This window comes from Hyposmocoma kahamanoa, unplaced genomic scaffold, assembly GCF_003589595.1.
Source record: "Hyposmocoma kahamanoa isolate Upper Pololo Valley unplaced genomic scaffold, ASM358959v1 224, whole genome shotgun sequence".
In the NCBI taxonomy this organism is placed as follows: Eukaryota; Metazoa; Arthropoda; class Insecta; order Lepidoptera; family Cosmopterigidae; genus Hyposmocoma; species Hyposmocoma kahamanoa.
This window is the reverse complement of record NW_020653743.1, coordinates 12974546-13002195: the sequence shown is the minus strand read 5'-3', so window position 1 is coordinate 13002195 and position 27650 is coordinate 12974546. Positions and strand designations below refer to the sequence as shown.

The 27650-nt window shown below is 35.2% G+C and overlaps 1 protein-coding gene across 5 annotated transcripts in view; it reads left to right on the top strand.

Annotated features, from left to right (window-relative positions):
- The window catches only part of LOC113228101 (filamin-A), a 199089-nt gene that overhangs the window by 129178 nt on the left and 42261 nt on the right, over positions 1–27650 (top strand). For 2 of the 5 annotated variants that reach the window (XR_003310263.1, XM_026461243.1), the window contains exon 1: positions 27433–27557. The exons of the other annotated variants lie outside the window; for them this stretch is intronic. The gene's annotated coding sequence lies outside the window, so the exon portion shown is untranslated. Of the gene's footprint in view, positions 1–27432; positions 27558–27650 lie in introns of those variants that run through there. 5 annotated transcript variants of the gene reach the window in all.

The following is a 27650-nucleotide window of genomic DNA, read 5'->3' as shown; positions in this document are numbered from 1 at the left end:
ATAAAATGAAAAAATACGTATATCGCTTGTACACCTAGAGATAAAATTAAAAAATACGTATATCGCTTGTACACCTAGAATTAAAATGATCCCTGTGACATTTCGGATCGTCAGATCTCGGATTCGGAACTGATACCAATCGGATGTAGTTCGCAAACGCTCTTACACGTAACGTAATAGTTTGACAAGTACTTTGTAACAAAATGTCACATTTCACAACTCTGGATTCGCAATGCTCTGTAACGATATGTGAATTTCTGGCAGTCACTGCGCATACGCATGCCAGAGTGGCACCTTCACGGCGTTTTCCAATTAATGTTGCATGAATCCGTAGAAAAAACATAAGCTAGTATTCGTAATTTTTTTGTTTCTTATTCTTTCAAGTCGCAGCTTAATGGTTCCATTTCTAAGGGAGATGCCACAATTTACTTTTTTTTATGATATCATGTGATGGGATGAACAATTCGTGCGCCTGGTGGTAAGCGACGAAGCGAATAGAAATGCCGCTCAGAGTTTTAAATCGCAAAGATCAAATTACGTCTTTTTATTTCGACAACATTTGGTGTTAAATTTTTTAAGTTCCACTATTTTGTTTGATATTAATTTATCTTTGTTTATATTGGTGATGACATTTTTTATGATGCCAAGTAGCGGGGCGAATAAGTTGTGCGCTTGGTGGTAAGCGACACGCTGCCTGTCCAAAACAGTTCCAGCACCACTCAGAGCCTTAAATCGCAAAGATCTGAGGGGCACTGCGAATCACCCTGAGACAAAAGCTGAACAGTCCCATTTGTCTGTAATTTCACTACACACATGTTCGCCCCATTACCTACTTGGTATCATAAAAATTGTCGATACTATATGTTAGTATCGACGCAACGATAATTAATACAAAACAAAGTAGTTTAACTAAAAATATATACACAAAATATTGTCGAAATAAAAAGACGACAAATAAAAATTTCTTCGAAATTAATTTCCTCTACACAGTTAAAATTCACTGTGGGATCGTAATCATATTCAATCTAATCAAAAATTCATTCATTTAGATTAATGGATGCACATGTCATATCAAAATATCACAGTACACTGTGAGCACAAAATGTTATAGACCACGTAATAACTGTAGCGGATGTGAGCGTAAGTGGTGTATCGCCGAATCTGCTCCAGTTTCCAGAATTAAAAGCTGCGCACGCGCACAGCGTCGCGAGTTTATAGGGTGATCTAGAATTGAGACATTTTACCGTGAGTTCATGTTTTAAACAAGTTAATTTTATTACTTTAATCGAAGTCTTTGCAGGGTAACCCAACACAAACTAAAAATTTTATTTTCCGTAATAACGTTTGTTCGAATTTTTATTACACCGAAAACCGAATTATAACGAAACCGTTGTTTTTTCAAAATTGTTTACCGCAAAGACTCGATTAGATTTGGTTAGGTTAGGTTAAGTTAGGTTTAAAAGAAAAAAACATTTTCCTCTCAAAATTACTTTCGAGATTAGGTATATAGGTAATCCTTTGCATATATTAGATATGTGCATGACAATAATAATAATATAATGGTTAGCCTATATATAGTCTCACAACTGTGCACAGCCCTCCTTTCACAATTAGGCTTGGGATGTAGTTCCTACGGCCCAATACGCATTGGAAACTATACACAGATTATTACACTGCCTTGCAGATATTTGCAGGTTTCTTCTAGATCATAGGTTTCTAAACGTTTTGGTTCACCACTAAGGCAAGATAAAAAATGTAAACGCCCACCACTATAAAACATAATTGAAAACACGTTTCAATATTAACTTAACGCGAAACACAATCACAAGGAAAAAAAAATGTAGTGTAGTTTATACAGATAATTCAGGGGCCTACCATAATCTTTCCAAAAACAATCTTATTTCAATGTAAGCTTAAAGTAAGCTTATTATAATATTACTCATATTCGTACCATGACGAACCTGTCAACCAAGTAATGTATTATTGCAAAAGTGATTGAAAGAACGAATGATTTCCCAATATTGTCTATTCCTTACTAAAAACAGAAAAGAGGTAACGCTACGTGAACTATATAATGCCATCTCTTTCTTTTTTGATGTTCCGAATAGTATAATGTTTAAGTACTTAATGTTATTTACTTTCAGATAATTTTGACTGTTAAAAAAAGAAAATCTATTAAAATTACGTTGTTTTCAATAATTATTCCCCATTTTCATGAAGAAAAAAAAGTCTTGACAGTCACGTTATGAATTTGGAACGATAGTCTAATGTCAACAGTTAGTTTCGCTAAGGAGCATATAGAATGGCGCTGTCATAATTTTACGAAATATACATCGCGTATTTTTATTTAACGAGAAATTATTTCCTATGTGCTATTAAATAAAAAATAAACAAAACATTGAAAAGATATGTGTAAATAAATAAGTTCAACTTAACTTTTAATGATTACAAATCAATATTAAGACAATAAAACTGAAAATAATATTGTTTCATTGCATCCGTGTAACTATTTTAAGATTGCTAAATTTGACATAAGAACAATATTACTTTAATGTCAAAGTCGCATCATGGTACGAACCGAGTGAATTAATAGTCACAAAGCTGCCAATAAAACATCATAGTTTTAACATTACAATAAACTTACTTTAAGCGCGTTATGGTACGAAAAGTCAATGTAAGGTTAAAGTAATATTGTTTTGAGAGGTTGTGGTAGGCCCCCAGGTTATTTTTTTCAAATGCAGCAACCTAGGCAGCATCAACGCGCCCCCAATTGCTTCCGAAGCTCCTACCGTCCCCTACTACTCTCCAGCGCCCTGGGATGCGGTTGGAACCACTTTGGAATCACATTTAACCATCTTTTCTGGTTCCTGGACACTTATTTTTGAAACTTTGAATCATTATTGAATTCCTTTCTCTTTACTATTCTTATGTTTTGTTCTATCCGTCGTTGCTACATGCTTCGATGATAATTAATAAGCAGATCTACTGGTGGGACAGACCCAGGGTCTATTATCAGGAGACAAGCGATCTCATATTTAAACTACAGTGCTGTGGATAAATCAGGTTTCGCGCGCTTTCCGTTAACTTATTTCAATAAAATATAGCAAATAATGTAGTTCCAATAAAAAAGTCGATAAGCTATCTTTTGAGGTTGTTTTTTTTTAAATAAAATAGTTGTAATATGACCTATTTCTTTCTATTATTATTAGTCACGTCCAAAGGGCTGTCATACATAACTACCAAATGAAACTGTTACATCTCGAAAATGTTTACTTTTTTATTGCTATTTTATAGCTCAATCCTGACGTCGTATTTTGTAACGTTGAAATTTGTATCTGTCATAATTTTATGTTGTGACTAATTTGTAAATGTTGAAAAGTAGAGGTTTGTGTTGTTTGATCACTGTTGAATGAAAATGTAGTTTGATACTGTAATGAAGGTTTGCACCATTTCGTATCCATCTTGTTATACCTACAGTCAATAGTATAAATGAAATGGATCATCGTCAAGGCTGCCGTTTTGTTATCCAATCTTGGCTGTTCCCTCTTCTTCCACTCTTGGCGGTCTTGTGCCCGACTCATCCAGTCCCGACCTCCGTGTCGTCGGATATACTTTCCTTGTCCAGCAACTCTCGTCCATTCTCGCAATGTGCCCCGCCCAAGCCAACCTTTTCAGTGAATTGAATAAATTGAAATAATATTTTATTTTAGAGCAGCCTCATCTTTCTACATTAGTTTTGATTATAGTGCGGTCACTATAATCAAAAGCGGTCTGTAGGGACGGCCCTACAGACCGAGACTAACCTGTGCCCCCACAGGAACCTTACAAGTTCAGGTTCTGACCCTAGATAAGCCAGTGTACAGGGTTGTCACAGACCTCTGTCACTTGACTTCATCCGGTTCTCCAGAGGCTAATGCCTCGGGTAAGCTGCCCCGGGTGCAGGTACACGTACCCTCCCTATTTTCCAGATAGGTATCGGAGCCGTAGGCACGCTCACTTACCGTAGCGCATTGCACAACTAGCGGTTGCCACCGCTAAGCCGTCGACTTTAAAGTCCACAACTTAATCTATCAAAAATTATTTTAGAGCAGTGGATACTAAAGTCACATGTCTTCTGATAACGTGATAAAACGTTGTTTTAATGATATCACAGACCGACAACTCAACATACTACAGATCGTTGCTCTGAAAAATGCTCTGATCAAAAGCCTGGAAGTAGTTTATATTATGTAAATGGTTGTGGATATCAATTATTTCCTCTTTAATTTACATATTGTTAGTTTTTATACGTTCATAGAAAATGAAACCATTTTTCCGGGTTTAAATCGCGTATATTTGTTTTTTCAAACAAACCGACGTTTCAGGCCCTTTACAGGTCTGATGAAAAATCCCAAACAGAAATAAGACTGCAGTACTAATTACTATATTTTAGTTTATTCCAATTTCTATTATTAATTAATAATAAATTGAACTTAATAAAAATTTTTTCAATAAAATTAATTTGTAAAACTTAATGTAGCGTAAATTGGAATGTTTTTTTTGTAAAATTGAAAATAAGGTATTTAATTAATAACTATTGTAACTATAGTGAAAAAACAGGGTGGTTTGCATTAATATTAGACATAACTGGTTGAAGACTTTACCACCTCAGTCAACCGTGACCATGGAACCTGTAAAGGGCTCGAAACGTTGGTTTGTTTGAAAAAAAAAAACAAATATGCGCGATTTAAATCCGGAAAAATAGTTTCATTTCCTATGTGTAACAATCGCGAAAGCCTAAGAACTAAATAATAAAGAACTTTATTTATCTACAATGAGTACAGTAACATACAAGTTTATCCTTAAATAACATCGTGTGTGGTAGATAAAAAGGTAAGAGTCTCAGCTTAAGCTGTTTTTCAGACCCTACCCTTTTGAAGAAACTCGCTACATTTGAAATACGAGTTATGTGACACATCTCGACCGGCTCCACAAAAACAAAACAGCCATTAATACTAAATAATTCATAAATAACATTTACCACTTAAACCTATAAACATATTGGTGCCTATGTCATTCAATATAACAATCCGATTTAACGTTTGGATAGGGATGAACAGAACACACAAAAAATACATAATAAATACAGTCAACCGTGACCATGGAACTTGTAAAGGGCTCGAAACGTTGGTTTGTTTCAGAAAAAAAAACAAATATACGCGATTTAAATCCGCGAAAATAGTTTCATTTCCTATGTGTAACAATCGCGAAAACCTAACAACTCGATATTTTATACGTTCAGTTAAATTTTATTAAAATTTTTCACCAACCAATTTTATTTTTTAATACCAAGTGACGTGACTTATCACGTCACTTGGTATTAAAAAATAACAGTTTAGTAGTAGCAAATAACAATTTTATAAAATAAATATCTTAATATTTATTTTAAAAAATTGTTATTTGCTATTACACAGAATGTTTACAATTATATTCAATTTGCGATGTTATTTACAATTGAAATAGTGTGTCGGTTAGGGAGACATATATCTTTGGCATCGGCTGCACCTAACTCTAAGTAATTAATAGATTCAGGCGTTACTTTGCAGAAGTCCATGTTTAAAAAAATGGAAGTTAATTAATTTGCTTCTCCGCGAACCCAGTGAAGGTTAAATCGTGCAAAATTGCTGCGCTTGTGTTGAATGTTTTTTTTCATGCATTTAATTTTCCCACGTTACCTCCGCATTAAATTAAAAAAAAAAAAATAACATCCTCAGGGGCTGTTCATTGCTCGACCCTCGGCCGAAGAAATACTTCTTTCTTCATTCTTCGGCCGAGTGTCGAATAATCAACAGCCCCTGAGGATGCGTCGTGGAAAGGCGTGTCGGGTATACTTGGTGGTGGTGTTTGTGACTGTAGTTGCGCTTGTGTTATTTATTTTATGCGGAGGGTGGGTGGTAAAATTAAGTGCATGAAAAAATATTCACACAAGCGCAGCTATTTTGCACGATTTAACCTGTACTAGGTTCGCGCAGTAGCAAATTAATTAACTTCCATTTTTATTGTACCTAACGCTTTCCTTTTACGACTTTAACAATTGTTAATTCTGGAATGCTATTAACAACTACGCTGCAAATTCATAAAGCGCATTAGTTTGTCAAAGTCCAGGTCGGTAAACGATCCGGAACTGCGTGAAACTGTCGTTTATTACAGCTGTCCACAAATTTTCTGGCCTCGGCAATAAAATACCAGGTGCGTTATTTTGATACGTCTTGAAACACGTGGCGTTATTTTCATCACCTCAATAATGAGAATGAAGTTTCTCCTAGACCTATCCACTACGTGCTTATACACGTGTATACAGATTTAGATTTTGTACATAACCAAACTTAGTTGTAATTGGACATAACCAATACACTGAAATTTACGCTGGTCCAATCTGTGTTTAGAAGTTTTTAATCTTCTCCAACATGTCGCACTGCTATTACAATAGTGTTGTAACTCAAAATATGTGAAATTCAAGTTTATAATATTGCTGAACGTAAAATTTGATTCTGTACACGTCAATAAAATCGTCTTTAGAATATTGTAATAAACAATTAAAATAAAATATCTACTTAACTCAAAATAAGGCAAACTTTTCGTCATATATTGCCAAGTAAGAAAATTATTTAGATGTTTGTAATAAACTTTAACTTATACATACATTTTAATAACCTTTCACGAGAAGTGAGTAATTCGTTTTTCATCAATTCTTAAAAAATACATTTTTGAGTTATTATACTATTGCATTAACAGTGCGTAATATTATTATAATAGCAATATAATCTGAATGGACTCTCAATGGAATTGAGTGAATTCAATGAATTACAATGACCAGTGGCTTTAAGAAATTAGCAGACTTGGAGATCAAATCACAAACTCAAAATCTCAAACAACACGAACACACATTCATATGTCTATAATAGTTTAATATGTACATTTTTATGATACCAAATCACAGGACGAATAAGTCATGCACCTGGTGATAAGTGACACGTCTGTCCATAGCAGATGCAGTGTCTCAGATCTCATTCAGAGCTTTAAATCACAAAAATCTAAGGGACACTATATTTTGTAATATGAGCATTACTGCGTTCCGATTTTGAAGGCTGAAATTAAGTAATTTGCTGTCGACTCGCCATTGAAGAGCAGATACCACAAAACTGCAATGTCTGTTGTGTAGTAGCTCGATGGCTAGCCACTGACAGCCACGACTTACGACGAACTTTTAGCAGAATACTAAACGTACAAAATCCTGCCACTGTCACTCTATCGACCATCGAGTATATAACCCGAAATAGAGACGAAATGTAATTTAATGTTTTTGTTCGAAAAATATTCTGCAAATCAAAATCATTGCGGTGACAACTGCGCTCCGATTGGCCAGCTCGAATTCGAAAGAATGGACGGGTGTCGTCAATTGTTTCACTTCAAATCGACTTGATTAACTTGAGCTTTGCTATAATGGACGAAAATTGAAAAATTACATATTTAATCATTGACTTACAAATAAATGGACGACGGGTCTAATACAAAAACCACGAAAAAAATGTCCCAAGTCAACCTATTTAAACGTAGTGACATGTAATGGAATATGAAAAAGCTAAAACGTTGAATTTAAATTGTAATGTCATCGCAGTACTGTCTAATTTTGCTTGCTTCGCTGTCAGTCGAACAAACGAAGACTAAAGCGTGAACGACGCTCTGTATACGAGTTTTACGCCCTATAAGTTCGGACACTTTTTAGCGCGGACCCGACGTCCATATAATTGTAAGTCAATGTATTTAATATTTAATTACCGATGAAATGTGATTTCGTTTGTTTTGTAATTAAATGTTTTGCTGTTTTCCCCACACCGGCGAACGGAACAGCCCTCATAGTTAGAGATATTATCTTTATTACAATAAATGCACAATATTTTGGGATATACGGAGATGTGTACACAGGTCAGTTGTTGACGCTGTACAATTTCAGCTTTTTAAGTTGTGTTTGTGTTGATATTTGAAAGTGATATAAGACCTATTTGTCTGATGAGTTGCCAAGGACGGAGGGCCCTTATTTCGTCTCAATTTCTAGTTATATACTCGATGCCGTCGACACACAATGGAGTTGATTTAAAATTAGCAGACGTGGGACTTCGGATGGACTGATGATCCGCGTAATTGTCTAGTACTTTATAATTATGAAATTATACATAGAAGTAAAATTAAACATCGTAGCATCAACAGTTACTAGTGCTACAATAAGTGGTCTAGAGTGTGCAGTAATTAACTTCGCAATTATAAGACTTTTTCTTGGTTTGTTCCTTTACCTTTTTTTTAAAATACCAAGCGTCGGGACGAACAAGCCGTAGACCTGGTGGTAAGCGACACGCCTGGTCATAACAGTTGCAATGCTATTCAGCCTTGTTACCGCACTTTCACGTACATTAATGCCGAATCTGAATTCTATTTACTAGGCAACAACATTTAAATTTCTCGGAATAATACAACCGCGCGGACGCTGCCCGGTCGCCACGTAGACCAGACCAGGACAAGGTACTCGCTCGCGCGCCCAGGACGTTCATTTAAGTTAAAACGTAAAAGCTAAATAAATAGAGCATATTTTGCTATGACAGTTATCTAACTATCAAATAAATTTATTCTTTTTATAAATAAATTTTGGAACAAACTATCAGAAACAATGGTAATAATAAAAATAATAAATAGTGCGTATTGTTCGCCGGTACTTGAACCTGAGTCCCTGACCCCGGTCGACTGTGCCATTACCGGGAAATACCGCCTCTCTCATTTAAAAATTCAAAGTCTAAAATAGATATAATAATGATAATGACGCACACACTCAACATAGCCCCGTACTAGGGAAACCCTGTGTCGCAGGTGTCATGGTCACACACATAGACATCGACAAATCACACCCAAACTCACGAGAGAAACGTACAAACATTTCTCCCGGCCCGGGAATCGAACCTGGGACCTCTGCGTGGCAGTCTGGCATGGCAACCGTTCGGCCACGGAGGTAGAAAACATAAAATATGAACTTTAAAAATATGAGCCTAATTGTTAACCTAAGTGTAAAAACGCCAAAACTTGTCGAACTATGATACGAACTATTTATATTGCCACGGATTTATCAAACCCTCGTATCATTAAAAAACATCTATGTATCCATATTTCATAATGTGGTATTTTGAAGGTATTTTTATTTAACTAACCATACCGCGTGTATCTTTCAATTGTTTACATATTGCCCTTCACGGTTTTCAGTACTTTAATCGATATGTTTATTATTTTATAGTTTGTTTTGCAACTAACTGCTACGTAAACAACGTAAAGGTAAACTGAAGTGAAGGCGATGTCTATTTTTGACGTGGGATCTGCGTTTCTAGCGTCTGTAACGTATGCTGGAATAACAATTAGGTTCATATTTTTTAAGATCGCTGATTCACAATTAGAGGCCGATGGGTAATAACGAAAATGATATCTAAAGATTTCTTTGTTGTGTTTGAAGGTTTGTTCTAAAATTTACTTATAAACTGAATAAAATTATTTCAAAAATTACATTCTTATTGAATTGATATTCAGTTATGTAACAAACCTACTTTATGTAATAGACGGCCTTAAGACAGATTGTTCACTTTTAGTTCTTTACGAATCCGCTAGATGGCATTGATCCATTTGGCGTTATTTCTGAATCGCAGTGTTAAGATTTTCCCTCGAACGGTGATTACTCGAACACAATTTTGTTAATGTGAAGAGAAATCTGAGAATACAGAGAACTCAGTAAGGCAACCAGGAGTTGAGTCCTTTCTTGGGAACTGCTATCCGGATCTTCTGATATTTCGTACGCTCATATAGGGTGAAAAACCTCATCTCACGGTTTCCAGGAGTGGAGTCCCGTCTGGGAATAACTGCTCGGACCTTCCGCATATAGGGTGAAATTGTATTGGCGACATACAAGGTGAAAATACAAATCTTCTGAACAATTTGGAGTTTCACTTGGCTTGTTTTGGTAACCTCATCCAACGGAAGAAAGAACCTCCCTCCTTTACAGTTATTTTTTGTAAAATTACTCCACTAGTTTGTTATAATTATTAAAACAAATACCGAAAAATTCAGAAAAATTATCTTTATTTAAAATTATCTTTACCGTTCAAATATTCGTGACACTCTCTACGAGGAAGAAACCAGAAGATTAGACTAAACATACATTGTAAATGATAGGTTATTGTAAAAAATAAGTATGCTATTTAAAAGCAACCTGTCAGGTGGCCGTGATGGAACCGTCACCACCAAGGAGCACTGAGAGGTATGAAGTGCCACTTTAGCCGTTGTACTGTAGAGAATGCTGCGACTAAGTGTCTATAATTCTCTATCCAGGAACTTTTTGAACTCGTGTCATGTCTCGTTTCCACCATCGCACCTCCCGTCAAAGGAGTAGAGTTTATCCTCGCAATTCAGTTGCCTGGCATTGTAGAGTTCGTTTCTTCCTCGAACCTCCAAGTTGTGGAATGATCCTCCTGAAGATATTACCTTTGCGCTATGACTTGGGGTTCTGCAAAACGTGTTACAGGCTTAGAATAATAACGCATAGAAAGATAGTTTCATATCAAACGAACTGTCACAAGTGAGGCAAAAATCAAATTCAGTTTTAGTAGTAGGTTAATTTTCGGTTTTAGTGAATAATTACATAAAAATACAAGTTGAATCGCGTTACTTCCTTGTGGAATGTGATGTTAGTATCTATTTTATGTTTATCTGACGTATTTTTCACTAATTTACCGCACATTTCGTCATTTTTAGCTAAAATTCTTGAGCTGTTCGCGGTGCAAGTTGACCTTGAGCACTGACGGCCCGCCCGCTCGTGTAGGGCCTTTGGGAGCGCTTCAATTTGCCTCACTTAGCGTGTGCGGACTAGGTTTCTATGCGTTATTATTCTAAAGTTACAGGGCTCTCAAAGGCTGGGCTCATCTGATGGTCCATGGGCGACGATGACCACCTCCCATGAAGTGACTCGTCTGCTTGTTTACCTCCATCTTTACATAAAAAATAGTTCAATAAACGAATTTCAGAATATTGGTGAAGAACGTGAAATGTGATCCATTGGCGCTATAAATATCGCTTACTGTTTCTCGTCGAGCTGTACCATAGAAAAAAATCATACTTTTGCGATTGTCACCTCAGGAATGATGAATTGTTGTAATTACTGTAATTCCCCTATAACGACAAAAACAAGAACAACACCAAACCTTTTCATTTTACAAGTAAATTTTAGAACTAACTATCGAAAACAACAAAAGAATCTTTAGGTGCCATTATCGCAAAAGTATGGCCATGTTGGTTAGCACTTTATTACTTATCCGCATCCAATTGGATGTAGTTAAGCAAAAAGGATCCAATCCACAAAATTATCAAAAAATTATTTATATGTGTGTACCAAACAGTTCCTAAACTCTACTCTTAGATTTTTTTTATAATATCAAGTGACGGGACGAACAAGTCGTGCGCCTGGTTGTAAACTACAGGCCTGTCCGTAACAGTTGCTCTCAGCTCTTTAAATCGCAAAGATCTGAGGCGCACTGCCACTGCGCCCGTCACCCTGAGACATAAGTTGACAAGTCCCATGTGCCTGTAATTTCACCAGCACCCTCACCATTCAAAACAGAAACACAGTAATGCTGACATTATTGCTGGGCTGCAGAAATATATAAGGTGGCAGTACTTCTCTGGACGAACTCTTTCACAAGGAGCTTTACTGCTTTTAAAAAGAACATCCAAACTACTGCTAAATCGTCCAAAATATTCAACATACAAACTTAAATAAATATCTGTGGAGTTACATGACATTATAAGTTTTTAAAAAAAAATTATAAGTGTGAGAAATACCAATGAACTTCAAACTGCCATATCTCGAAAGTGACTAGATGTGCATTGGATCTTTTTTGTTTTAGTACATTCAATTATACTCAGAAAAAACTTAAGAGGGAGCATGCCAAAAAAGTTTTGACGTTGGCTCCACCCAAATTTGTGAAATAAATATATGCCTGAAGTTCGCGTGACATGCGACAGGAGATGTTGAATTTTGCGCATTAAAAGTACCAAATTCGTTTTAGCGGAATAACTCTAAAACTAAAGGGATTAAAAAAAAAAACCAAAGTGACAGTTGTCGATCATGCATAAATACAAATAATTATCTAATTTTTGTCCTAATAACTTGTAGCATTTCGAGGATAAATCGAAAAAATGTGAAAATTAGAGGTCATTTTGTGATTTTTATCTATCGAGGAAACTTTGTTGTTTTTTGATTCTGATTAATGTCTGTGCTTGAATATATCGTGTAGTTACTCATACAATATTTTATTTTTAACTTTAAAGTGGATATACCCCTCTAAAATCAAATCGAAGATTAGGAATTTTTCCTCTGCTCCCTCTTAAATTGTTGAGAACCGTCAAAGGTGTTTAATTCTCATAATTGAGAAATATCACCTAAAATTAGTAGATAAATAGTTTATTTAAACGTAACAAGTAATTAATGTAGCATTTTAAAGAAACGATACCGTATACCAAAAATAATTTTAATTAAAAAATTTTACTATTAAATCCATTGAATTACAAATAAATCATACAAAACGAATTTATGCAAATTGTTACTTTTTTCTCAAAAAATTTAAACAGAGGCATTGCCACTGCACCGGTCTCCCTGACACATAAGTCGATAAGACCCATGTGCCTGTAATTTCACCGATACCCTTCAAAACCGGAACGCAGTAATGTTTACATTAGTGCTTGGCAGCAGAAATTGGTAAGGCAGTAGAACAAGGAGCTCTACTAGTACGAAATGTATAAATGACCTGTTGGAGAAGATTAAAAAAACTCCTAGCGGAAATTTTCGTGTTTTGGTTATGCCTAATCATAACTAAGTTTATTTATATACTATGACACGTGGCACTTAATGGATAGGTCTAGGAGCTCTACTGCTACTATTTTTTTGCAACAGAATGAATTAATTGACTAAGTCTTATAATCCCTGACGTTTATACTGGTGAAATGAAAAAAAAAACGATGGAAAAGTAAACCAGCTATCGGATACGTTTGGGTATTTACACCAGAACGTGATTCCAAGTAAGGCTATAGACAGTATATGGTTTATGTTATTAAATAAAAAATTCGATGGAATTAGTCACCACTCGGTATTCAAAACTAATTTTAGTCTATCAAAACTAATATTAGTGCGATAGGATTTTTCAAACACCCTGCGCATGCGGCAGCTGCGCCGGTTACATATCACGATGTTTTCCTCAGAATATAATTAAAATTAATAGAGACCGCAGGAAACTTGTGCACGTGTCACTGTCCACGTCTGATATTTAATGAAATTTGATTTCGTTTTATGTATTTAAATTTATCAAAAGGAAACTAAGAAGCAAGAATATAAGTTATCCATGAGGAATGGTAACCTATCACAAACTCGAAATTTTTTTTATCCGAAATAAACTTATTTCGAATTTTCATTAGGTACACCAAAAACCGAATTATAATGAAACAGTTGTTTTTTCAGGATATGTTGAATGTTTATCGCAAAGACACGATTAGGTTCGGTTAGGTTAGGTTAAGTTAGGTTTAAAAGAAAAAACATTTTCCTCTCAAAATTACTTTCGAGGTTATAAAATTTCGACCAAACTTTATTTCTGGAAAATGTCATTTCGCACTACTCATAGGTAACCATAAGGAATTCAAAATCTACGAACGAAATTAGGTAACAAAGTCATATCTGCAAAATGATAACATTTCACGTGTACGGTTATACGAACGAATAACTTTATTTTTTATTTAATAGCAAGTGACGGGATGAACAAGTCGTGCGCCTGGTTGTAAGCCAAACGCCTGCCCATAACAGTTGCAGTGTTACTCAGGGCTTTAAATCATAAAGATCTGGGGGCACCGCCACTGCACCCGTCACTCGGAGTCATAGGTTAACAAGTCTCATGTGCCTGTAATTTCACCAGCACCACTGCCCTTCACAACCGGAACACGGTAATATGACTATTACTGCTTGGCTGTAGAAATAGGTAAGGTGGCAGTACTTCCCTGGACGAGCTATTTCACAAGGAGCTCTGCTACTATTAAAACTTTATTTCTGTAATATAATAATTACTTAATAATCTCCTATTTCAGAGTCTATATAACCTCCAATGGGTTTGGTTGGTTCCGTATAACAATGAAACTGTTGAATAAATCACTTTGGAAGAAAGATATAGTAAAATTGTGAATGTACATTGATTACTATACGGTGTCAAAACACGAGTCCTAAAAATTTTCACGATAGAAAAAAAAACACAAACTTGCCTCGAAATTTCACAACAAAACCGCTGCATTCAATTGGTACTTTACATGTACGAATGATTTTTTTATATCAACTGTACTAAACAGAACACGTATTGTATACGATATAAATTTTTCAAATACCTTTAGTTTCGTTTGTAAAAAAAAGTACCGCTCGAAACAAGCAAAATGAACCGTATTAGTACGGGAAAAATTTGAATTCGTGCTGCGGTACTGTCAACTCTTCAGCATAGAAAATGTAATTTTTTTATGACTATCACACACTTTAACGTATGTTCACACGCGGCTTTGGCCACAGATACGATGTAAAGGGAAAAAATGTGGAATAAATGATACAAATGCATATAAATGTATGATTTTCTTACTAATGTAACATTCATTCTCTAATGTCAAATTAAACCATAATTTTATAAATTTATTTTCGAACGACTCTTGGAAACTATCATCATTTATCATCCTTCATTGACTGATGTACGATCTGGTGTTCTGGAAAGTGATGAAGAATAACAGGCGACGATTCTCAGAAATTCTATTTCAGAGACTAGGTTAATCTTAATTTTGAGGTTAAATGCTCGAGTGCGTTAGATGCGTTAGAAAACTATGCAGTCCTTTTATATCTACATATACATTGGGGTAGAGGTCTAGCAATGTGATGTCAAATTCTAAAAAAAAATCATTTGGTTTAATTAAAAAAAAATATGGTTGTGTAAGCGCGTTTGTGCACTGCATCTAAATCGAGAAAAGTCGATGTCAAAATCATCGGGAATAGTCATAAGGTCATTGTAGACTCGACACTTTCTTGTCTAAGCATTGTACAAAGAAGTATATACTAATGTATACACATTCAATAGAAATAGTCTAAGGCCCTGTATGAACTATAGTAACCATTTTTGAGGTCAAAGCCCAGAGAAAAATTTCAAATAACAAACAAAATGTTCGTGCACTAAAATCGTAATGATTTTTATTTCTCGTCCTGTTTATGACTGTAATGCAATAAAAAAATCACTTTCAACTTTTTCACGTTCGTAAACGATCAAAGAACGTTTGCTAAATGGGCCAACATGCGAATAAAAAAAGTTAATAAAAAATGTGCCAGCAAAGTACGTACTCTAGTTTCATTAGGTAATACATCAGCAACCTAAGGCTAGGCGCCCACTGATGGGACGGCTCGACAGGGGATCTTTCGGCATCCCTACGTGCACACTGACAGCAATCATGTCACGGTATCCGTATTTTTAAACGAATGATCGTGTAATAATCCAAGATGGCTGCAATGCAATTTCCATACGTAATTGACTATAGACAACATGTGTATTAATTATTACGGTTTTTATGTTGAACATTTTTTGGATCCCATATAATGGGTTCAGCTTCAAAGTGTTTAAAAACTCCAACACGAATTCGTCGCTCCACTTCATTATTTAGATAGAACGTCTAATAAAACCGAGAACAACATTCGAAATGAATAATGCTCGTCCGGCAGCACGACGCTTAACACGCTGAAACCCCACGATGTAACGCTATAACTTGTATGCAGCCCGATTCGTGACGGTAGCCGGTAACGGCTGGTTACACCTGCGTGTATCCTATCATTGTGCTAGGCTTCTTGACGATAGACGCAAGTGCAGCAGTAGTGCTCCTTGTGAAAGAGTTTGAAAGGGTTATAACCCTAACTAGCCGTGAACAGGTTCACGGCAATGAAACGGGAAACTTCCGGTCCACAAAATTTATTAAAGAAGTAAAGTTAAAGGGGCTGAAACAATATAAAGCTAAATGTAAAAAAAAAACAGGTACAACAGTAAAAAAACACTCCCTACACTTTAATAAAGGCACTTACCCCTAAATGGGCCGAGTAACTGAATTACAGATATAGGTACATGAAAAGGCTGTAGACTGTTATTTATTATTTTTTATTTATTATTACACATGATTTAGCTTATTTAATGATTATAAACGTAGTAAAGAACCAAAATTAGCGATTATACGCGATGGAATTTGAAACAGCTCCGACTGTTGTGGCGGTCGAGCAGGGAGTGACCGTGGTACGAAAACAAAATGAGAAAGTGAAGGAAGATGGAACAATTCAAATTTAAAATTTAAATACATGTAAAATAAGAAAATGATAGGATACAAGAGGAGAGAGGCGATACAAAAAGGTGAGATGACTGTGTAAGGAGGGCACACCGTCACAAGTTCGTCCGGGGAAGTACTGCTACCTTATCTATTTCTGCCGCCAAGCAGTAATGTCAGCATTACAGTGAAATTATAGGCACGTGGGACTTGTCAAAATATGTCTCAGGGTGATGGGCGCAGATGCGATTTATTTATTTATTTATTTATTAAACTTTATTGACCACAATACAAATAATATTTACCTTAGATTTGCGAGTTAAAGCTCTTGATATTATAAAAAAAAAAGAAAAAAGTGCGACTCCAGTATTAAGCATGCCGAAGCATTTCGTCGCCACATCGTGATCGCGCCTAACCTTTGTTTAGATTAGTCTCGCCGTACGTGCATCCCCTCATAGACACTCAGTGTCCAGAAGCATCTCGAAGATTGCCGAAGTATCCCCATAGTTGCCTAGTCATTCCGGAGACGGTCAGCTCAGTATCCCTAAGCATGCGGCAGCTTTGTTGTAGTTTTGTTGTAGAATATTATCATTGAAATTTCAAATATAATTCAATAAGGTATCCTTTCGTCACTTAAAAATCGTCTGCCGAGCCCGCCAGTAGGCCCCGGGCCTAAAAGGCATATAGAGAGATTATCTCTAGTATGACAATTGCGCATGCGTCAGTCAGTCAATAATAACAGTTTGTACGCTGCAATTAACCGGTGTTATTTTGTTGTTGTTTGTTTTTCGTGTGTTGCGACCATTGCAAAATTTTTTAAAGATATTTTCTCTGAGTCAAACTGTGCCGTCTGATTTTAATTCTTATACATTTTTTCGAGTCTATGTTACTTCATTTAGCTCATCTACAATGTCATGCTCCATCTTTAACGGAACTATGTCAGCCTAACTCCTCCTGTTTATGCCAACATTTTACGAGCTAACGCCCAAATGTTTACTTTGAAACGATCCCAAAATATTCTGAATTAATAATATGAGTTAATCGCAAGTCTCATAACACGGTGCTTTTTTTTTGTTTTTACTTAAAACGAATAAAGATTTATGGAGAAGTTGAGATTTTATGTCGTATGTTTTTCTGCGGAATGTCGTAGGCAGTTATGACTGTACCATATCTATGTACAGTATTACGATTTTCTTAATATCTCTCGGCAATCTTCATTGTTTGGATGTCGTCGGATTTTTATCATCTGCCCTTTTAACGCACTCATTCCAATGAGTGTCTGTAGAGTGTCCAAGGCATAGCAAGAGCTAGGTTCTTGTCTGTGGAGTAATCCCCAATCATCTCTGTTTAGTGCTTTATCCTTGAGTTCCTGATACGACACGACATTAACATTTTCCTTTGTCTGATCTAAACAACTTCGTCTCGGTCTTCCTCTGCCTCTCTTTCCTTCGATTTTCCCTTCTATTATGTTTCTAAGAAAACTGTCGTGATGCATCAGATGACCAAACATTTTCCCCCTTCTGTTCTCTATTGTCTTTAATAAGCTTCTCCTTTCTAGGTATAGGGTTCTGGATTTTTACAACTGGTGAGTAATTTTGTTTTATTAGTGTAAATCTACAATCCAAGTTCTGTAAACACTACATCCATGTTCGATATTAACTATTGCAACTGCTGAGCGTTTTCAGCAGCATACATAACCCTGTGTCCCGGGTACATACACATAGACAACCACAAATTACACCCAAACTCACCAGAGAAATGACTGTAGGCCATAGAAATATTTCTCCCGATCCCCGGGTCGGACAATCGGAACCGAACCCGGGAGCTGTGCGTGGCAGTCTAGCATAGTAACCGTTCGGCTACGGAGGCAGTTGGTCATATATTACTTAACAGTTACTACGTAACAGATACAACACTCAATTGAAAATACCTACGCTATGATAGCCTACTGAATCTTACTAATGACACCAGGTGCTCGCTAGGAAAAAGGTACTCGACTACATATCAAATTTTGACCAAGTTTTTGAAGTTTGTGAAGCATAATTACAAACATAGGCCCTTTTGGGGTAAGTTCCTTCATTTACCACCATGTCTAACCTGTATTTAATTTAAGTAGGGAGTGTTTTTATAGTTTAGTTTATTTCTGTCAACATTACAAATTTCATACAAATACGATTGCATGTCATTTATACTAGTCTTCGAAAAGTGAGCTTCAGTTTACAAAATAATGAAGAAATAATTATATTTAGTAGCAGTAGAGCTCCTTGTGAAAGAGTTCGTCCAGGGAAGTACTGCCACCTTGCCTATTTCTGCCGCCAAGCACTCAAGCAATGTCAGCATTACTGTGTTTCGGATTTGAAGAGTAAGAGTGCTGGCGAAATTACAGGCACATGGGTCTTGTCAACTTATGTCTCAGGGTGACGGGCGCGGTGGCAGTGCGTCTCAATCTTTGCGATTTCAAGCTCTTGAGTGGCACTGCAATTGTTATGGTATAAACAGGCGTGTAGCTTACGATTAGGTGTGCGAATTATTCATCCCGTCACTTGATATTATAAAAAAAAAATGGTAAGACATAAGTACGTAATAGTGTATGTATAGAAATCAACTTCATTAATGAAAACTATTAAATAATAGAATTGTGAATTAACAACGTCAAGTGTATACAGGAAATGTCAATAGGGATTCTTATTAACTAATAAATGTATATAAAGTATAATAATACGGTGAATGTGAAATTCATTAATAAATCTAATATTAATTAAATTGTTTATTTAAAGTATAATAATACGATGAATGTCCAATTCATTCATAAGTATAATATTAATTTAAATGTTTATTTAGTACTTTGAATGTACTCTGTTACTGAGTAAAGGGATTTTGCCAATAAAAGGTTCTTCAGTCTGCACTTAAACGTTTCCTCACTAGAATCATTTTTTGATTCGGCAGGTAGGTGCTCGTATATGCCTTTACTATAGATTTCTTCCGTCTCCTGTTCTTTACCTATTCCTATTTTACAATAAATGATGTGGACCGATCCTTTAATTTGATTACTCAAAATCCCCAGCCACAGGGTTACGTTCAGCCAGACTCCCTGCCAATTTGAAGGGGTTGGATTTCCGTGGACTGTTGCTTCCAGCACGTTTCTTTCGCCGATTCTTGAACTAGAGTTCTTGATCCATGTCGACTATGCCATTGAATTGGGCTGATTTTTTTCCTGTTTAAAAATTCAATAAATACTTTTTAGAGGGACGAAAACAACGACAAAACCAAAACATCAACGTCAATATAGCTGTCTATGCCTTTACCACGAGTTTACAATGTCGATTTTGTTTAGCGACCGCCTAAACTACTTTACAATTTTGTATAGCAAATTTACAGCGCACCTAGCGTTCTTACTTTCTCAAAGTCGTTTCTTATGAAGAGTGATTATTTAGGAGATGGCAAAACTTTCTATTTATTTTAAATCTCTTATCAAGGGTGATAATTTGGATGCATTACTTTAAGAATAGGTAAAAGTTAGTGTGTAAATATGATGTGAAGTAAGCCTGCAAAATTTGTATATACTATCATTGACTTACAATTATATGGACGTCGGGTCCGCGCTAAAAAGTGTCCGAACTTATAGGGCGTTAAAATCGTATACAGAGCGTCATTCACGCTTTAATCTTCGTTTGTTCGACTGACAGCGAAGCAAGCAAAATTAGACAGTACTGCGATGACATTACAACTTAAATTCAACGTTTTAGCTTTTTCATATTCCTTTACATGTCACTACGTTTAAATAGGTTGATTTAGGACATTTTTTTCGTGGTTTTTGTATTAGACCCGTCGTCCATTTATTTGTAAGTCAATGTATACTATCCATTTTTTGCGTTTCAGTAACTTTGTGCTTTAAGATACGAGTTTGAGAAAGTGCGGCGACGATTTTGTATACAAATATTTTATGCTGTCCGGAGCGATAACTGTTGCTAATCTCCATCGAGTATATAACCAGAAATAGAGACGAAATAAGGGCCATCCATCCCAGACAACTCATCAGGCAAATGTAGCATATATCACTTTTATATATCAACTCTCGTTTGCACTGAAATCACAAATTAGAAAGCTGAAATAGTATAGCGCCAACAACCGACCTGTGTGTACGTCTCCGTATATTCCACAAATATTCTGTATTTATTGTAATAAAGATAATATCTTTAACAATGGGGGCTGTTCCATTCGGTGGTGTGGGAAAAACAGCAAAACATCTAATTACAAAACAAACGGAATCACATTTCATCGGCAATTAAATATGTAATTTTTCAATTTTCAGTTAGACTGGTCGATTTGAAGTCCAACAATTGACGACACCCGTTAATTGTTTCGAATTCGGGCTGGCCAATCGGAGCGCAGTTGTCACAGTAATGATTTGACAGAATAGTTCTCAAACAAATTAAATGACATTCCGTCTCTATTTCTGGTTATATACTCGATGCTAATCTCACAGTAGAGGCACTGATTTCAATATATTTTGCGCAGTCAACAAGTTTGTTTTTCTAACATGGATTTGATTTATATCGATAGGATGAAAGCTTTATTCATTTTATCGATTTGTGCTCAGAACTAAGCCACTTATGATAGGTAATGTTTTATTTTTAGAAAAAATAATGTTTTGCTAGCTAGAATGTTCGTGCAAAAAAACGATTTAAGATACGATACTTCAGATCAATTTCAAATTTTTCCCGTACTGAATCTTGTTTATTTTTATTTATTTATATTTCAGACAACTTAATAGGTCCACAATTGTGTTAGCAGTACTCTTGAGCCTACGTTAGTACTTAATAATGAACAATGATTTCATCCTTAGAGTGAGTTTCCACACCAAAGAATCAATTCTATTGCGTGTGTCGAGCTTTTGTTTTTTTATAAACCAAATTAAAGTGTTAAAAATGTATATCGTATACTATACGTGTTCTATTTAAATTAGTTGATATAAAAAAAACATTGGTATATACATGTAAAACACCTAATCAAAAATTTCGAAGTTTGTGTTCTTTTTTCTATAGTGTCGTCACACCGTATAGTAATCGGTGATATACTCAATTTTACTCATTGACTTACAATTATATGGACGTCGGGTCCGCGCTCAAAAGTGTCCGAACTTATAGGGCGTTAAAATCGTATACAGAGCGTCATTCACGCTTTATTCTTCGTTTGTTCGACTGACAGCGAAGCAAGCAAAATTAGACAGTACTGCGATGACATTACAATTTAAATTCAACGTTTTAGCTTTTTCATATTCCTTTACATGTCACTACGTTTAAATAGGTTGACTTGGGACATTTTTTTCGTGGCTTTTGTATTAGACCCGTCGTCCATTTATTTGTAAGTCAATGATTTTACTTTATAATTTTTCCAAGGTGATTGATTCAATACTTTCACTGTTTTAAGGAATCAATCAAAGCTATTTCAGGATGTATATGTTTAGATAGATTCGAAGTTACAATGCCATAGAAAGATATACAGAAATACACATATATGTACAATATAAATATTATATATATATATTACATAGTAATTGGATGTAGGTTCATTTTCCCATCGTATGTACTCGTATTCCTGGTTTTAACCAACATTTTTCATTTTGTATTTTTTGTGTGTCCTGTTCATCCCTATCCAAACGTTAAATCGGATTGCTGTATGTTGCTATGTTGTTATATTGAATGACATAGGCACCAATATGTTTATAGGTTTAAGTGGTAAATGTTATTTATGAATTATTTAGTATTATTGGCTGTTTTTTTTTTTTGTGGAGCCGGTCGAGGTGTGTCACATAAGTCTTATTTCAAATGCAGCGAGTTTCTTCAAAAGGGTAGGGTCTGAAAAACAGCTTAAGCTGAGACTCTTACCTTTTTATCTACTACACACGATGTTATTTAAGGATAAACTTGTATGTTACTGTACTCATTGTAGATAAATAAAGTTCTTTATTATTGAGTTCTTAGGTTTTCGCGATTGTTACACATAGGAAATGAAACTATTTTTCTGGATTTACATCGCGAATATTTGTCCCATGTTCACGGTTGACTGAGGTGGCACAATTAGGTAACTGGTTGAAGACTGTACCACCTCAGTCAACCGTGACCATGGGACCTGCAAAGGGCCCGAAACGTCGGTTTGTTAAATCTGAAAAATAGTTTCATTTCTTTATTATTATTATTAAATAAAGACTTCACAAACGTATAACTTCCCTAGTTTGTTATAATTACTAAAACAAAGATCGAACACTAAGAAAAATTCCTTTGATTGGGCTGGATTCGAACCAGCGCCTTCAGCATACCTTGCCAGACGCTCTGCCAACAGAGTTACAGAATGATGGACTGTAAAAAGCAGACCTTAAGAAATTTTCTGTGTGCTTGTTGCAGATCTTTGTTTTTATTTTTAACGTATTTTTGCCGCAGCGCCATCTGTGAGAAATCTATGAAAGTTTTTTTACTTCACTCAGCCAGGTACCTTTACAACTACCAGCGGCAGACTAGTGATGTGAATAACAATGATCTGCACATCTGACGGTAGTACGCTTTCGAATTTTCGGGAAATATTCGATTTATTTGCCATACGTATTTGGAATATCCAAGCACCCACACGCGCTCACCATATTCATACGCACATTTATTTTACATCCATACACACGCGCTCTCGAACGCTAATACGCACACACGTACGCACGCGCATGCACGCACACGCACACTCATAAAAATTTTGGTTTTGTTTTTGATTTTTTTTTATTTAGCCTGTTTTTTGTTTATCCTTATTATATTTTTATTTTCGACCATATTCACTGGAGCCTTGATAACCTAAATCACAGGGTGTCCTAGTTTGAGCTCCAGCCATCATAAATGTTACAAATCTTGAGGTACATTGTGCTTGTCGTTGTCATAAGCAACGCATTTACATTTTGGTAACTTTTGTTATGATGGTACCTAAACTTTTCTTTTCTTTAAAAATGTCAAATGTTTTACTTAACAATAAAACTGAAATAAAATGAGATATAAAAACCCCTTACATGGGGTTGTAGGTTATCGTTTTGCTGATTATCATCAGTGTTTTATAGTAAGCGGCGTATGCGCCATTTGGAACAAAAATTTCAGGAGAGCCTGTTTTTAAATATGTATTGAATTGATATTCAATTATTTTTGTGAAATTACTCCACTAGTTTGTTATAATTATTAACACAAAGATCGAACACTTAGAAAAAAATTCCTTCGATCAGGCCGGATTCGAACCGACGTCTCAAGCCGTGGCAGACGCTATGCCAACTAAGCCACGGAACGAACCAGCGGTATTCACGAATACGGTATTTCTTGTAAAATTTCAAAGTAAGTTTGTGTTTTTTTTCTATCGTGAAAATTTTTAGAGAATCTTATTTTACACACCAAATAGCAGAAATCAGAAATCAGAAATCAGAAACATTTATTGTATGAATTGGTAAAATACAGGTGTTACTTACAAGTGATTAGATCTACAATTCTTACCCAAATCAGGCGTACAATGTCTTAAAATTACAATTCAATTAAAATTTATTACAACTTAAATGTCAAAAATTTAAATTATAATTAAGTTAGTTATACAATTGTCAAATATTTGATGTCTTTATATAAAATTCGTTAAGATTGTAAAAAACTTTGTCAATTAACCATTTTTTTAAACAAGCTTTAAATTTATCACCATTTAAACATTTCATTTCCATTGGAAGTCTGTTATAAATTCTAATCGCTGTTACATAGGTGCTGCGGTCAAAGATCGTGGTGTTTATTTTAGGGAGGACAAGACGGTCCTTGTTTCTGACGTTAACGGCAATCTTGGCAAGTTAGCAATCAGTGTATATCGTCCATGTTACTATGTAATTTTTCCAAGGTGTTAGATTCAACACTTTCGCTATTAAACGGAATCAACTAAAGCTATTTAAGGATGTGTAACTCAATTTCGCATAGATATCGATTACATTGTTTATGATAAGGAGAATTGTTCTGTTGTTACAATTTTATGGAGGAAATAAATAAATTTTTTATCATTTATTCATCAATGTGTAGATCAATGACATAAGGAATGTAGCTGATTGGAGTGTTCCGGAATTTGTAGTCGATTGAAGAAACTGTGACCGTGGAACTAAATTTAAAAGCTCCAGCGCACTCTCCGAAATGTAACCGCTAGAAAACCGACACGTAGGCCGCTTGTCTGCGATAGTCGAGATTTTGAAGCTTCGGTTTCTATGGAATTCTATAAGAATAGAAGCTTCATAAATATGGACATACCATAATATATTGACGACAATCATTAAAAAATAGGAATTACATAAAACAATTTTTCTTATAGTACCAAGTAACGGGACGAACAAGTCGTACGCCTGGTGGTAAGCGACACGCCTGTCTATAACAGTTGTAGTGCCACTCTGATGTGAGGGGCACTGTCACTGTGCCCTTGGACAAAAAGTTGACGAGTCGGAAATAGGAAAGATGGCAGTACTTCCTTGAAATAACTCTTTCACAAGGAGTTATACTGAATATATTAATATATTTTGATCTGTGTGTTGTGGAAAGCGCGCACGCAGTTAATTGAAACCAAAATTGAATTTAAAACATCTGTAAATATTTTAAAACGATTGTGAAAATCTAAAACATGCTTTCTGACTTTTATTTTTAAATGGCGCTTATGTTCGTTCTACAAAACAGCGACAATATGTAAAAATGTATAACTCTTATAATTAAGAATAAGTTATCGATTATTTTCGTTAGTTAAATCTTTAAAACTCTCTCGTGAAAAGGTGTCATTTTGCAGATGTGACCTTATTACATCAAGGGTGAGATATGACATTATATCAACAGCAAAGGCATTCATAAATCATCGGTAACGGTATGACGCAGGATGTAGACGTTATTTCTCTTCGAATACTAAGTTTGCCAACTATTTTTATGATGGTTTTTAATGAAAACTATATCATAAAGTACAATTTTTATGTCACTTTTTCGGAGGCAAGGTGATTTGTTGTTGTAGAACTGTCGGTAAAAATGGATTTGTTTTTATTTATTAACTTTTGACACGTTAGTCGTAGGAACGGTATTAACGAACGAGGCATAACACTGTAGGTTTGATGTAAAGCGACTTAAATGTTTGAAATAAATAAGTTCGGATAATTTAAGCAGACACGCGTAGGTTTTCAACTCTAAACAAAAAAATGGTTAATAAATGAGTGTGACTTTAATTTTAGAAAGTTACCGTTTATTTCAGGGTTTGATTTTATTATGATATTTATTTTCTATGATAATTATCATGCTGATAACTATTCGATGTACATTTGATAATTTTCCATGATGAGTCATAGTTTTGTCTGTTTCATTTTTGACTACAGATTACAATCAGTGAGAAAACTAAATTTGACGGACACGAAGTAAAATGTTTTTTTTCCCTGGCTTGTGAGACTAATTTATTGTTTTTATTATTTATATTATATATAATTTATTCATAAACATCATGGAGGGAAGGTATACAGAAAGTTTGTTCGAGGGAGTATCGAAGAAAGAAAAATCTTTGAGAAAACGATTTGTTTTGTAACTTTTTATGAGACTGACATTTGATAAGTTTGGATACGTATCTGATACAAAACACATGACATTGCTAGCGGCGGCATTTTGTTGTTCCGAAATGCTTCACCACTTCTCAATTTTTTGCGGTAATTAGTGGTTAACGGTGATGGTGACACAATAACTACATACTTACTGTAATAAAATTAGTCATAAGTTTTACTTGTGTCTACTGTTTGTTGATCCAAATGAATTAAGTAATAATAATAATAATAAGTTTATAGTCAGCATGATAATTATCAATGATAACTATCATATCATGCCCTGGTTCATTTATTACTTGAGATAGTAAGATTTATTTATTATACAGATGTATAATAATTTACTGAACTAGGTATCTACGTAGTTCAGTAAAATTTAAACCAATTTGTGTTGCTGTTTTAGAAAATATTATATGTATTTACAGGTTGCTATTTGAGATTATCAGCGCAAAAGTGGTTATCAATGATTAAATTTCTAAATATTTTTTTACATGAAAAGAACGTCCAAATATAAAATAATTTACTTTACGATTTTTAGTTTTTTTTATAATGTTGACGTACAAGTCGTGCGCCTGATAGTGAGCCACACGTCTGTCCAAAACAGTTGCAGTGCCACTCAGAGCTTAAAATCGCAAAGATCTGAGGTGCACTGCCACTGCGTGACGGACGCACTGGTGACGATGGGAGGTGGACTGGAGCCCCACGAGGACGTCTCCACTCTCTCCTCGCGCTGTAAAGTCTAGTAGCCGCTAGATGGCGCTTTTATTTGTGTGCTGCGAAATGTAAGAACGCAAGATGAGATTTCTTTTTATTTAAGAAACTTTTTTTATACTGTCAAGTGACGGGAAGAACATGTCGTGCACCTGATGGTAAGCTACACGCCTGTCCATAACAGTTGCAAAACCGGAACGCAGTAATGCTGACATTGCTGCTTGGCTTGTGAGCGTTAAAAAAATACGTATGCTCTACTGCTGCTAACTAAGTAATATTGTGGAAAAAAATTAAATGTGGGTTACACCACTTTTGAGTCGATAGTGTCATTTTACAATTAAATTAAAGTTTCAGTTAAAAAAACTTAATCTGTTGTATCGTTTTAAACACCCGTAGAAGTGTTACAGGAAAACGGCACTATTTTTAATTGAACGGTAATTCTAAAATTAAAACATATTTTTATACACAAACATATAATTACAAAATATGACACAGTAGAACCACAAGTAAGCAATGGCCTAGTCAACACACTTAACACGATTATTTTTCAAGAAAACCGCTTATATAATCTAAATGGCGTTCATGAGCGATCTCTGGAATTCAATCGTCGGCACAAAAGACGGAAAAGGAGAAGAAGTATCAACATTATACATCGACAAGTGTAAAAAATACTTCTCAGTAAGCGAGGTTGATAAGGAGGATACGCCAATAGTGTTTGGAGAAGCCCATGAAATAGCGTTTAATAAATCTGGCCTTGGACTCGACTGGATCCCGTTGAATTTTATCACCATTTACCACATTGATACAAGAAAAGGTTTGTCTATAATAAAAGTATATTTTTTATCGAGGGACTAAAACGAGCCAAACACATCGCATTTTTGGTATGAAAGTGACCCAATACAAAATT